This window comes from Carassius carassius, chromosome 12, assembly GCF_963082965.1.
Source record: "Carassius carassius chromosome 12, fCarCar2.1, whole genome shotgun sequence".
NCBI classification, from domain to species: Eukaryota; Metazoa; Chordata; class Actinopteri; order Cypriniformes; family Cyprinidae; genus Carassius; species Carassius carassius.
Window position 1 is genome coordinate 17,439,751 of NC_081766.1, and position 13,735 is coordinate 17,453,485.

At 44.8% G+C, this 13,735-nt stretch overlaps 1 protein-coding gene across 2 annotated transcripts in view; it reads left to right on the plus strand.

The window, feature by feature from the left end:
- The first annotated feature begins 13,216 nt into the window (after window positions 1–13,216).
- The window catches only part of kcnn1a (potassium intermediate/small conductance calcium-activated channel, subfamily N, member 1a), a 49,096-nt gene continuing 48,577 nt past the window's right edge, over window positions 13,217–13,735 (plus strand). The window contains exons 1-2 of one of the 2 annotated variants that reach the window (XM_059563691.1): window positions 13,217–13,526; window positions 13,617–13,679. The gene's annotated coding sequence lies outside the window, so the exon portion shown is untranslated. The remainder of the gene's footprint in view (window positions 13,527–13,616; window positions 13,680–13,735) is intronic. The other variant, XM_059563690.1, reaches the window with a different exon arrangement.

The following is a 13,735-nucleotide window of genomic DNA, read 5'->3' on the forward strand; positions in this document are numbered from 1 at the left end:
TTAAATTATGCTTCATTAAACATTGCATCTAAGTTACCTCAACTGTGTTCCACTGTTGTTCATAGTCATTATGGTAACATGGCTTCATTTCTGTACCTAACATGAACTAACAATGAAAATTATTCTAATTAATTCTAAATTATTTATTAATCTAAAAATGTTAATTTTAGCATTCACTGATAAAGTATTGTAATCAAAAAGCTGTAACTGTTACTGTAATATGCTTTAACAAACCTGAGCTAACATGAACTAAAAATGAACAGTAGCATTTTTTTATTAACTAATGTTAGCAAAGATTAATAAATACTGTAACAAATGTATTTCTCATTGTTAGTTAATGCACAAATGGGACCTTGTGTGGGTATACGTATTCAATTTAATGAAAAGTGTTGTTTGTTATAGACATATATGATGGCTCATATATATATATATATATATATATATATACAGAATTTATAGATTGGTGGTATATGACTGATCAGTTATTTCAGTAGGACAGGGGACACTGACGGGCTTCTGTGCAATGAATCCAACGAGTGTAAGATAATGTCCAGTATAATTGTTGAATTTTTTTTTTTTTTTTTTTGTGAATATGCAGGCTGTATATTTAATCAATGACAACAAAAATAAACTCTTAGAATTCAAACTGTAAGCAGCATACCAATTTTTTTTTTTTTTACAGTAAATAACATTTGATTATTTCATCACTGAAATACAAATTAATTGTGCTGGTGTAATCTGTATTAAAATTTTTGTATAGGCTAGTTCAACATTCCATATTACAAACTTACAGCTTGAGGGCATCACTAGTAGTAAAAGCATTACTTACTAAACACACCTCCTACATCAATCAAACCTTACAACAGGGCTATTCAAATCTTGCTCTGGATGGCCAGTTTGTTTGGCTTCAACCCTAGTCAAACACACTTGAGCATGCTAATCAATGTTTTTGGGATCATTAGAAAATCACAGGCAGGTGACTTTGATCAGGGTTGGATCCAAACGCTGCCCCGCATTGGCCCTCCAGGGCAAGATTTGAATAGCCCTGCCTTACAACATGGCATCAATATAGTATTTTATTGTTTACAATGTACTAAATCAGTTCTGAACACACCTTCAGACATTTAAATCAAAGTGATATGCTTGATATAAGGCTATAGGAAATGTCTCCGGTTACTGTCGTAACCTCGGGTCCCTGAGAGCGGGAACAAGACACTGCGAAGCATTCGCAGAGGGAGCTCCACCCCTTCTCCAAAAATCTTGAACCCTTATAGGACAACGGCAGTACAATAAACTGTCCAATACAAACAAATTGTCAATAATTATGCAAATCGCATGTGAATACTGGCAGTATATGGCCCTGTCCCAAACGGCACACTTCAGGTGCATTTGCGGTCTTGTGCACTTACAATGGCCATCGTGTGTGTGTGTCCATTAAGTCCACGAGAACCTAGGGTGTCCCATTCGTCATTTTAGCTTTCAGAAGGGTGCTCACGAATGCCCTCTTTGCAGCCGCTATACACCCTTGATGCATACTTGCTGCTGATCCTACACTGGGACGAGATCTTCAGCAGACTTCTACATGACAGTCAAAGCGGCATTACGTCATGAAAGTGTGGACTCAGAGGAAGACAGAGAGGGTTTAGGGTGAGACTTGAGACAGGGCCTGTAATGCAGTGTAGGGCTGTTTAATTCTGATTCTTGGTTCTGGAATCGATGGGATTCGATCCAAGAATCAATTCCCCTCTGTTCACGATTCTTGTTTTTAGATTGAAGGAACCTCTCTCACCATGACTGTAGTATATATAAAGGTCGTAGAAAGTAGCCTTCTCAAAATATGAAGATTTATTTGTAAAAATTATGATACATTTCTATAGCTCTGATTGATTTTCAAAATGTAGTTTTGTCTGCAATGCCCATGAAATTAGTCTTAGCCCACAGCATAGCAGTGGACGTGTGTTTATTACATGAATGGAACAAGACATGAAGTGTCTAAAATACATATGCACAGTTAAGCTGATTAAGTTTCCTTTAACAGTATGCTTTGCACAAAATTTACAAACTTTACACTGAAACAAAATGACCAGAACATTAACAACAATACTGATATAAGTGCTTGTAGTTCATCTGTTTATCATTTTCTTTCAGAATTTTCATTGGCTGATAGAAATGTAAAAAAAATTGCTTTTTATTTAAAATGGAAATAGAATCAAGACCCCCGATCACAACATGATTTATTCTGTCATGAAGTGCTCAAAATTGTGGACAACATAAGTGTGGCGAGGTGGGCGTGGGAAGCCGAAAAAGCTGCAGCGGGAGAAAGAATGTGGGGACGAGCGGTAATAAGGAGGTCAAATGATTAATGATTAACACCTGTTTGTAATTCCAGTGATTGGGGAGAGAGGAGTTATAAGCGCCGAGCAGACCGGCGAAGGGGAGTTCGTTGAGAGAGCCAGAGCTGAGCAGTGTGTGTGTGGAAATAGATGTGTGAAGGCAGAGCGCCGAGCCGCAGTTTACTTTTGTTTATTCTGTTTATTTTTGGAGTTAATAAAGAGCCTTTGTTCGCCACCCCTGACTTCCTTGTCCATCATCTTTCCGAACTGTATTACACTGGTGCCGAAACCCGGGACAAGGAAGCCGGCACGCCGCCATGCAGCCAGCAACAGCAACGCCACTTGCGGAGCTGGTGAAGTCACTCGCTGGTCTTCACCAAACCCAACATCAGGCGCTGAAGGACCTCAAGTTGGAGCAGGAGGATCGCTTCCGGCTGTTGGTCCAAGCCCAGGATGAAGACCGGCGAGTCCTCCGGAGCTTTCTTGGCCGGGAGGGCGCCCCAGCAGCAGTCCCTTCTTTAACACACGTCCCGCTGATGAAGATGGGTCCACAAGACGATCCGGAGGCATTTGTGGACCTCTTTGAGAGGACAGTGGAGGCGTGTGGCTGGGCGCGCACCCAATGGCCGGTGCGCCTCATCCCGCTGCTGACTGGGGAGGCACAGGTGGCGGCCCAACAGCTGCCTGTGGCGAACCTCCTGGCCTATGACGACCTAAAGCGGGCCATCCTTCAGCGAGTTGGCCGTACCCCCGAACAACATCGGCAACGCTTCCGGTCAAGGGAGCTGGGGGACAGCGGCCAGCCTTTCGTGATGGCCCAACAGCTCCGGGACGCTTGTCGCAGGTGGTTATTGGCAGAGGATCGCGATGTCGAGGGAGTGGTCGATCTGGTGGTACTGGAACAGTTCATCGCTCGGCTACCTTGGGGGACGGCCGAGTGGGTCCGGTGCCACCGCCCGACATCGCTGACGCAGGCTATCCAGCTGGCTGAAGACCATCTGGTGGCGTGCCCGGGGGGTGGCGAGCCCCTTTCTAACCTCTCGCTCTCTCTCTCTTCTCCTTCCCTTCCCTCTCCCTCTCGCCCTATTCCTGTTCCCAGGTCGCGGAGTAACGTGCCCCCTCGAGTCCCACAGCAGAGTGGGGCCTTCCAGGGGAACAGACCAGGGACACGGGGGGTGCCGGGGCTACTGGTCCATCCGCCCCTTTTCCCTCTCTCCACCAATCTTTTGGCCATCCTTCTGCCGCTGGGGCAGAAGGAGATGCGGGGACCCGGGGCATTTCCTGGACCGCTGCCCAATGATGGAAGTGGGGGCATTGATCCGGGTTCCCGACTCCCCAGCGGCTGCCCCCTATCAAGCTGGGCTGTACCAAATACCTGTGAGTATCGAGGGGGGTACATTTCAGGCTTTGGTGGATTCGGCTGTAACCAAACCTCCATTCATCAAAGCCTGATGCAACAGAGGGCATTGGATACAAGCCGCAAGGTTAAAGTGAGGTGTGTACACGGGGAAGTGGTGGACTACCCTCTAGTGCCGGTTAGTATTCAGTTTCGGGGGAAAACGCATAGAATGAAGGTGGCGGTTAATTCCCACCTTAGGCATCCGCTGATTTTGGGGACAGATTGGCCAGCTTTTACACAGTTATTGGGGGTTTTGTGTGCGGATGCTTCTTGGGAGACAGGGCAGGGAAACAGAGAAGCGGTGGCGCAGGCTGGCGATGCAGTTGCGGGACCTTCACAGGCTGACTCAGAGGAAACGAGAGCGAGGGCGGACTTCATGTCCCCTGAGCTAGATGACTTTCCACTGGAGCAGTCTCGTGATGAGACGCTTAAAAACGCGTATGACCGGGTCTGCACCATCGACGGACGGCTTCTCCAGCCTGATCAACCGCTCTCTTTTCCTTATTTTTCCATGATAAAGGATAGGTTGTATCGGGTGACCCAAGATACCGAGTCAAAAAGGAATATAACCCAGTTATTAGTCCCAAAAAGCCGTCGGGAAATGCTTTTCCAGGCGGCTCACTGTAGTCCCATGGCAGGCCACTTGGGGGAAGCAAAGACACGTGAGCGGCTCATGGCCCGTTTTTTTTTGGCCGGGCATTCACGAGCACATCCGCCGGTGGTGTGCGGGGTGTCGGGAATGTCAGCTGGTAAATCCGCCGGCCACTTCTAAAGCGCCATTGCGTCCCTTACCACTGATGGAGGTCCCCTTCGAGAGAATTGGTATGGACCTCATCGGGCCATTAGAACGCTCAGCACGCGGGCATCGTTTTGCATTAGTTCTTGTGGACTATGCAACACGATACCCAGAAGCAGTGCCGCTACGCACAATCTCTGCAAAGAGTGTGGCGGACGCACTGTTTCGAGTGATCTCCCGAGTTGGGATCCCCAAAGAGATCCTCACAGACCAGGGCACGGCGTTTATGTCACGTACAGTAAGCGAGCTATACGAGCTACTGGGCATTAAATCGATTTGCACCAGCGTCTATCACCCACAAACAGATGGCTTGGTGGAACGATTTAATCGCACGTTGGAATCCATGGTTCGTAAGTTCGTTAAGGAGGACGCCAAAAATTGGGATAAATGGCTCGAGCCCCTATTGTTCGCAGTGCGGGAGGTTCCACAAGCCTCCACAGGTTTTTCCCCATTCAAGCTTCTCTATGGTCGTCAGCCCCGCGGGGGGCTTGACGTCATTAGGAAGGCTTGGGAGGAGGGGCCTTCAAACAGCCGTAGTGAAATTCAGTATGTCATGGACCTTCGAGCAAAACTTCACACTCTGGGGCGGCTGTCAATGGAGAATTTGCTCCAGGCCCAAGACAAACAGAGTCGGCTGTACAACAGGGGTACGCGAGCGCGTCAATTTACACCGGGAGAGAAAGTGCTTGTGTTACTTCCAACATCCAGTTCTAAATTACTCGCGAAGTGGCAAGGACCGTTTGTGGTTACACGGCGAGTGGGGGATCTCGATTATGAGGTGGTGCGATCGGATAGAGGGAATTCACGTCAAATTTATCATCTCAACCTTCTAAAACGGTGGAATGAGGTGACCTCGGTTGAGTTAGCCGTGACAATTTCGGCAAAGGATGATCTCGGACCAGAAGCAGCGGTCAAAACCAACCCGCTCGCTCTGGTCCCTGGGGGAGATCACCTCTCGCCGCAGCAGCTCGCCGAGGTGGCCAAGTTGCAAGCAGATTTTGCGGACGTATTTTCCCCCTTGCCGGGTCGCACGAATCTCATACAGCACCATATCGAAACGGTCCCCGGGGAAATGGCGCGCAACCGCCCCTATCGTTTACTGGAACACAAAAAAAAGGTGGTTCAAGATGAATTAACGGCCATGCTAGAGTTGGGAGTAATAGAAGAATCGCATAGCGACTGGGCGAGCCCGATAGTTTTAGTCCCTAAAACCGACAGCTCGGTCCGTTTCTGTGTTGATTATAGAAAGGTGAATGCAGTGTCGAAATTCGACGCTTATCCGATGCCCCGAGTTGACGAGCTGCTTGATCGGTTAGGTTCGGCTCGCTTTTATTCGACACTGGATTTAACAAAAGGGTATTGGCAGATCTCCTTGTCGCCATTATCCAAAGAAAAAACGGCCTTCACCACGCCATTTGGGTTGCACCAATTTGTCTCCCTTCCGTTTGGGTTATTCGGGGCTCCCGCCACCTTTCAGCGTCTTATGGACAAAATTCTCCGGCCCCATTGCGCGTACGCCGCTGCCTATCTCGACGACATCATTATACACAGTAATGATTGGCAGCGGCATATGGAACATCTGCGTGCGGTCCTGAGGTCCTTAAGGGCGGCTGGACTCACGGCGAACCCACGGAAGTGTGCAATTGGGCGGGTGGAGGTACGGTATCTGGGCTTCCACTTGGGGCATGGGCAAGTGCGTCCCCAAATTGACAAGACAGCAGCAATTGCAGCTTGCCCAAGCCCCAAGACCAAAAAGGAAGTGAGACAATTCCTGGGGCTGGCGGGATATTATAGAAGGTTTATTCCTAAATATTCGGAGCTCACCAGCCCGCTGACTGATCTCACCAAAAAGGAAGCACCAGATCCGGTCCAGTGGACGGAGCCGTGCCAACAGGCCCTAACCAAGGTAAAGGCTGCCCTGTGCGGCGGGCCGCTCTTGCACTCTCCTAACTTTAATCTCCCGTTTTTGTTGCAGACGGACGCGTCGGACAGGGGGCTGGGTGCAGTCCTGTCTCAGGTGGTCGCAGGAGAGGTGCGGCCGGTGCTGTATCTAAGTCGAAAGCTCTCAAAGAGAGAGACTAGTTACAGCACCATTGAAAAAGAATGTTTAGCCATTCGGTGGGCTGTCCTCACCCTGCGCTATTACCTCCTGGGACGGGAATTCACCCTCTGTTCGGACCACGCGCCCCTCCAGTGGCTCCACCGCATGAAGGATACCAACGCGTGGATCACCCGTTGGTATCTCGCTTTACAGCCTTTTAAATTCAAGGTGATCCACAGGCCGGGGGCCCAGATGGCGGTGGCCGACTTCCTCTCCAGGAATGGGGGGGGGGGCTGCTGCAGGCCGGAGTGCTCCCCGGCCTGAGTCGGGCGGTGGGGGTATGTGGCGAGGTGGGCGTGGGAAGCCGAAATAGCTGCAGCGGGAGAAAGAATGTGGGGACGAGCGGTAATAAGGAGGTCAAATGATTAATGATTAACACCTGTTTGTAATTCCAGTGATTGGGGAGAGAGGAGTTATAAGCGCCGAGCAGACCGGCGAAGGGGAGTTCGTTGAGAGAGCCAGAGCTGAGCAGTGTGTGTGTGGAAATAGATGTGTGAAGGCAGAGCGCTGAGCCGCAGTTTACTTTTGTTTATTCTGTTTATTTTTGGAGTTAATAAAGAGCCTTTGTTCGCCACCCCTGACTTCCTTGTCCATCATCTTTCCGAACTGTATTACAATAAGCCAGTTCGACCATAAAATAACTTCTGAATTGTTTTTTTTAACTGGTTCATTAAAACAATCTATCTGAACATTAAACACTAAACATTTAAGTGGAAACAAATCAGACTTAATCACTGTTGGTTAGCAAAAGACAGATTAATGGGTGCTTCGTAAATGGAAACTACATCCTCAAACTCGGACAACTCGGTAATTTTCTTACAGTTTATTTTAGTGAATTTAAATGTGTGCAAAGTATTGTGGACGAAGGATACATCAGATGTGTCCTTCAAAACAGGCCAAAAGAAGAGTGCGAAACGAAGGCTGCTCAAGGATCCTTTAAATTGAAATGGCCTTCAGCAAAGTTTCATGACATAGCAGCTGAGATATGCAGCTTCGTAGGATGCAGCCTTCCTTTTTTTAGAGACACTCATAGATAAGCTTTGTTGAACTGAAAAAGGCTCTGAATGAGGAGTCAATTCCCATTGATGGGATCGATTCCAACCTTTGGAATTGACTCTCGATTTTGATCAGCCCGAACCAAGGGATAAGACCACACCAAGCATGGGGTAGAACAACACACAATTCCCAAACAACAGCGATGTTGCTATCGATATGATGATGAACAGATCGGGATGCAGAAGGATGCACTTATGCACCTTAAAGAAGCGCTCAAAAACAGCTAGGGTCAGCCATAGGTGCCTGTGAAGGGCTACCATGAACTCCATGGAATGACCGATGGCTTGAGCAGAGAGCTTTATAGCCCTTAGCAGTGTTTCATAGTGCAAAAGTCTTTCACTGCAACTGCGTTCATGTCGCTTCTGTTCAGGGACTGTAGGAGCTTAACTTGAAAAACCTGCAGCACCGCCATCGTGTGCCGCTTTACCACCAGAAGTGTTAAGCTGGTCAGCGAGGTGGGCAGTCAGTATGCAAGCCTGCAAGTGTTCTGCATCATGCATGGCTGAGGAAGGGAACAGACTCGGGGCAAACATCACCTCAATGAGGTATATGCTCATTTTACCGTGGGTCTCCGCCTTGTCCATGTGGGAAAAACATGACTTGTGTGAAAGTGTGGACATGCATCGACTGTCTTGCAGACCACAACTTCACCACCTGGACATCCGGGAAGAATGTAATCTTCCTCCTTGAGGTAGCATGGCAACGGCTCAACAGGAAGCACCAGGAGTCGAGCTTACTCCTGGTAGGTTCCCCCGGAGCATCCCATTTGAGGTTGAAATCCTTAACGGCTTTTGTGAGGACCCAAGTGAGCTCCTCCTGGAGGTCTGGGGGACCTTCAGTGTCTTGGCTCTCATCAGCAAAAAGGACTGGGCAAAGGGGCGACGGCAGAGGATGACTACCCTGGACCGAGGTGTCACCTTTGCACAAAGGGAGGGCAGTACACACAGTTGGACTCAGAGAACGCAGCCTCAGCATGGGCCAGGCCCAGGCAGGCGAGCCAGTGCTTGTGCGTGTCCAGTGGGTCAATGGGGCCTGTACAAAGTCAACAGAAGGTAGCCATCAGATGCAGTGAAGAATTTGTTGTATCTTCTGGTGCATCTTTGACGATGGCAGAGTAAAGAAGATGATTCTGAGGCCATTTTTGCTCTTACCGCATAATATACAGCATTTGCAGGTGGTTTGCATATTTAGTGACAATTGGCCAGTTTATTGTACTGGCGTTATACTATAAGGTTTCAAGAATTTCCGAGAGAGTTTTGCAATGTATAAAATGGCACAAAGACTCAAACATGCTACGGTCTTATAGATGAACAATGCTAACATATATACACACACAAGCAGTGACTTTCTAATTGCAACTAAGATGAGTAGATGTATATTTCAGGCCACATACAGATTGTCAGAGCAGCTGCTGTGCCACAGCTGCTCTTGATAGCACGTCTTCATCTTCCTCCTATGGGCCTCCGTATATTACTGTCACTTTATTCAACAGTCCAGGACAAATGAAGATAAGCAACTTACAATACTGTACAATACAACTCTACAATAGAGGAAACATGCTGTGAATGACTGTTTTCTGACATCATCTGGTAAATTTTTTCGTTATTAGTGTATAATTAGTTGCAATAGCCAGTCAGAAGGTTTTGAGCCACTGTCAATCATTCTGTGAATTCACAGACTGCAGTCGATATATGGGAAACCAAAAACTGAGAGCGCAAAAATCTAACCAGTCTATCTGCTTACATAGCCAAAAGTCCTAAAAAGAATAGAAATACAGAAGATTTAAAAAAAGTCACACTTTTTCTTTTGCTAAACCAGCCTTACCAAAGATTTTTATTATACCCCCGCTGCCCACTTGCCCATTTAAGAACACCAAATTGCAAATGAATTAATTTCAATTTGTATTTAGGTATAATTTCACATTATGGCTTACACAAATTATCTCTTTAGTTTTCTTACCTTGGAACTAAATGCACTGACTAAATGATTTACTGTAGTAACATTAACTGTAACCATGTTGTTTTGCCTGAAATGTGGTAAATCCATGTTGAATGCTATAATATTAATATAGTCCTATACTGTATTCACAAGTTTACACTTACATATAATTGGATTGAGCAAATAGTAATTTTTAAATAGTAAAAAAAAAACATTTTTGGCTGTCCTGAGGGAGGGTTCAGAGCCCATAAAATAGCCCAAACCCAAAGAGCCCCCTATCCCTAGTCTAGGATGAGAATAGTTAAGAGTGAGGAGTTGGGGTGGAGGAGGGATGACGGAAAACTGTTGTGAGACAAAGGTGAGTTGGCTGTATATCTATACATATCATGCTATTCAAGTTGATTATAGCACCTGTGCAAGTGCATCGGTTAAAGATATAAAAGGTGTCAAGGTATTTACAGTAATTATTATTAAGCTATGGCAGTTTTTTGAAGTTATATTTATACTAAAAATAGCATTTATGCTCTCTGATTTTCCAAGTCCTACATCCCATCCGCAGCGCAAACAGACTTCACCCACTCCCACTCTACAGTCCTCTTATCTGCTTTCCTGCCCCTGCACTTCCCCTGTGAGTGAGTGGGTGTTTTCACTACAGCTGCCATGCATAATTAAGGCTGCAGTGGAGGTGTACTGCAGTGGTGCTGAGCTGTAACACCATTACAGGCCGCTGCAACGGTCATGCCTCGCAAGCAGTGGCGTGCAAGGGGGGGGTTGGGTCTCAAGCCTATGCCTCTTTAATCGTCAGTGCTAAAGTGCCCTTTTGGTCTAATATACGTGCCCACGGACCACAATTGTACCCTCGTAATGCAACTTCTCTCCTGCCCCTTCAGAGGTCTGTGCACGCCACTGCTCACAAGTGACCATGTTATACACCATTCCCTCAGTTGTTGCTCAGAGAGCAAGCAGGATGATTAGATTAACTGTACATAGCCCAGTTTCGATTGCTGCTATTTAATGCAAAAAATGCAGCTCATTGAATTCATCAAAGATTCTGATTGTATACACAAACTGGCTCATTGCCTGACATCCTGACAAGTACTACTTGCAATTATATAGTGCACACACTGTGAGGGATGTCCTCACAGGAGATCTCTTAATAGGCTCTGCATCACGACTGAGACTTGGTCACCAAGTGCTCAGTGGTCCCTCTCAGCAATCAAGAGAACACAATTCATTAATATTAATTGAATGCTGTCTTCCACGCATATGTTACAGGTTAATGCAGTAAGCTACTGCGGTACAGTGCTGAATAATATTTCATCAGCAATAACCTGATGACTCTTTGAATTGCTGCCAGAGATACATGTTTTTTGGTAAAATAAAAGGAAAAAATAAACCTCGATGCAGCTGCAGTTTATCATAGGATTGCTGCAAAAAACAACAACAAAAATCCCTGTACAACAAGTAATAAACAAATGATAAGTATTTAAGTACTCATAAATCCATTGTATAGAGATTGCATCTTCAATGCAGAACCCACCAAATAAATTTACTGTTGAAATTTTCCTTGATTTTGTAAAAAATGTTTGCATTTCATTTTTTTTTAAATATTTTTAATATTGCCCTGTGATTGCAATATTATTTATTTATTTATCTACGTATGCTTTTTTTTTAAAGGAATACTTTCACTTGAAAAAATGTCAAAACTTTTTAGGTTGAATAATCAATGTCCAATGACTTCCCAAAAACTATATATTATTTTGTGTTAATTTTTTAAAGTCATAAAGGTTGAGAACATCAGGGTGAGTACATTATGGCAAGTCTACAATAGTAAATCAGGATAGTCATGAAAAGACTTTGAATGATATCAGATATGTTTTTGAATGCCTTCCATTCCAGTGAGGCAAATTTTAAGATGATTGACTCTCATTCTCTTTCAGGTGTGCAGCTGTGAAAGTCATAGAGAGGGCTTAATTAGGACATTATAAATTCCTGCAGAGTACATTCACATAATCTTGTGTGAAAGCAGATTTCACTCCAAAAATGAGAGTAGTACTGATGCTAAGACTTTATGTGAGGAAAATTAGGGTATAATTCCAACAAGAAAAGAACACCAACCCTGACACTCAAAAGAACCTGTCAAACTCTGTGTAAAAGTCATGCATAAAGTATTTCTCCTTGTCTCAATATGCACTGCAGATAATCAAGGCTAGACATAAATAACTGTATCCTTACCATGGGATGTCTTCAGTGAAAGGAGACTGTAATTATTGGAAGGTGAAAGATATGACATTGTTATCAAATAAAATCATCTGAACAATCGGTTCATTCTCTTTCGCTTCTGCTGATCTTCTGATGCAATAATGTTAACGGCTGACTTCAGTTTTATTCCAATAGCCTCATCAGACCGTGGCACCCTGCTGTTTCCCCACAAAATTATTTGCACCCTCTTTGGTAATAAAGTCACTTTGAGGTTGATTAACACAAACAATTGAATCCCATTAAATTCTGTTTTAAGTGACAGGCTGCTTGTAGCCTATGTCAAATAATGGCCCCTGGGCAAACCTCATGCACAAAGGTTTCTAATCCTCTTAAAGATAATTAAAAAAGAGTCATGATTTACTCTCAACTCTGATGCACCTTCCACCACTGTGTAGGCTACAGTTGTGTTGTGTAATATTATTTCCATTGCATAACTAAACCTACAGATTCATTAAGAGTGAAGAAAGACAATCAAGATATTAGAAATTAAGAGAAATCGTTGATAGCGTAACTCAGATTACACTGCAGAGAGTATATTGCCATGACTGGGCCTGTACTTGACTTTACAATTTCCAGTAAAACATGCAACTAAGCTGATGTTCCAAACTAATGTTGTCTGTCAGATTAAATGTACTGTCAGGCTGCAAACAAGTGCAAAATGCCCGTCATTATGAGACATCCAACACACACTCCTGCACTGCGCAAAGCATATTCACCAGTACACACAATACAGGCTCCACAACAGCGTATATACAGTGTGTCAATAAAGGATGTTATGTATCAGCAAAGATTCACTCTATAATGGCTCCTAACGATAATCAAAAAGGGGAACTGAAACTCAATAAGCATTTTAAGCACAATAAAAATAACTATATATATATATATATATATGCTATTCCAGAATTTAATAGGCTACAAACATCGTAAAAAAGCACTCAAACATGCTGAAACATATTTGTCCACGTACTACAAAAAATATATTTGTTATATAATTAGCTCCATGCATTTCTAAAACCACGAGGATGTAAAGTCAACAATAGTCCTTATAAGACAACAGCAAAATGGTGTCTCCATCAATGGTGCGTCCATATGTAGAATAGAATCCTTTCTTCCGAAAGCTGCATATGAGCATCATTCTAGGATCAGTTTTGCTGCGGTTTGTGCGTGCACGGGAACCCCCGAGCCCCCACCCTATTCATCCACCCCCGCTAGTCTCTCAACAACCAAGATCTAAAAATAGAACAGGGAACCCCCCCCCATCCATTTACAATAAGTTACAAGGTCATATAACCCTCCTCTCACGATCCTCAAACAATACTACGGCGTGACGGTCTAGTGTGGATCTTGCGACCAATTAACTATTTGCTGCACGTGAAAAACAGGTTCGCGAGGATTTTTGCTTTCCCCCCTCAATTAGTCACGGCGTATATATAGCCTAATTAACTGCGGAGGAAGTGTTTTCCATTATTCCCCGTTTGAGATACCTTTCAAAAAGCAAACGTACCATTTCTGGAGATGAAAGTGAAGGGGAGACACGGAGAGTTCTCGCGCCATCGGGCTCATGCATATTCACGCGCTGGAGGGCATGCCCGTCACCACTAGACCGAGAATCTCCACACAGGACAACGAGGAATTGTGTCGGTGTGGGCTACCTTGTTTTTTTCCGGGAAAACAACTTCCGCTTCTTATTTTAAATCACTTTATATATGTATTTTATATTATTTTATATAGAGTGCTGATGTCATTGTCAGGAGCATTCAAAAAGATCTGAATGAAGATGTGTAAAAGTGTAAGGTAAGATCGTGGCGATTCTGTAACTTACTGGACAGGTTTTAATGCCACAGCTCATG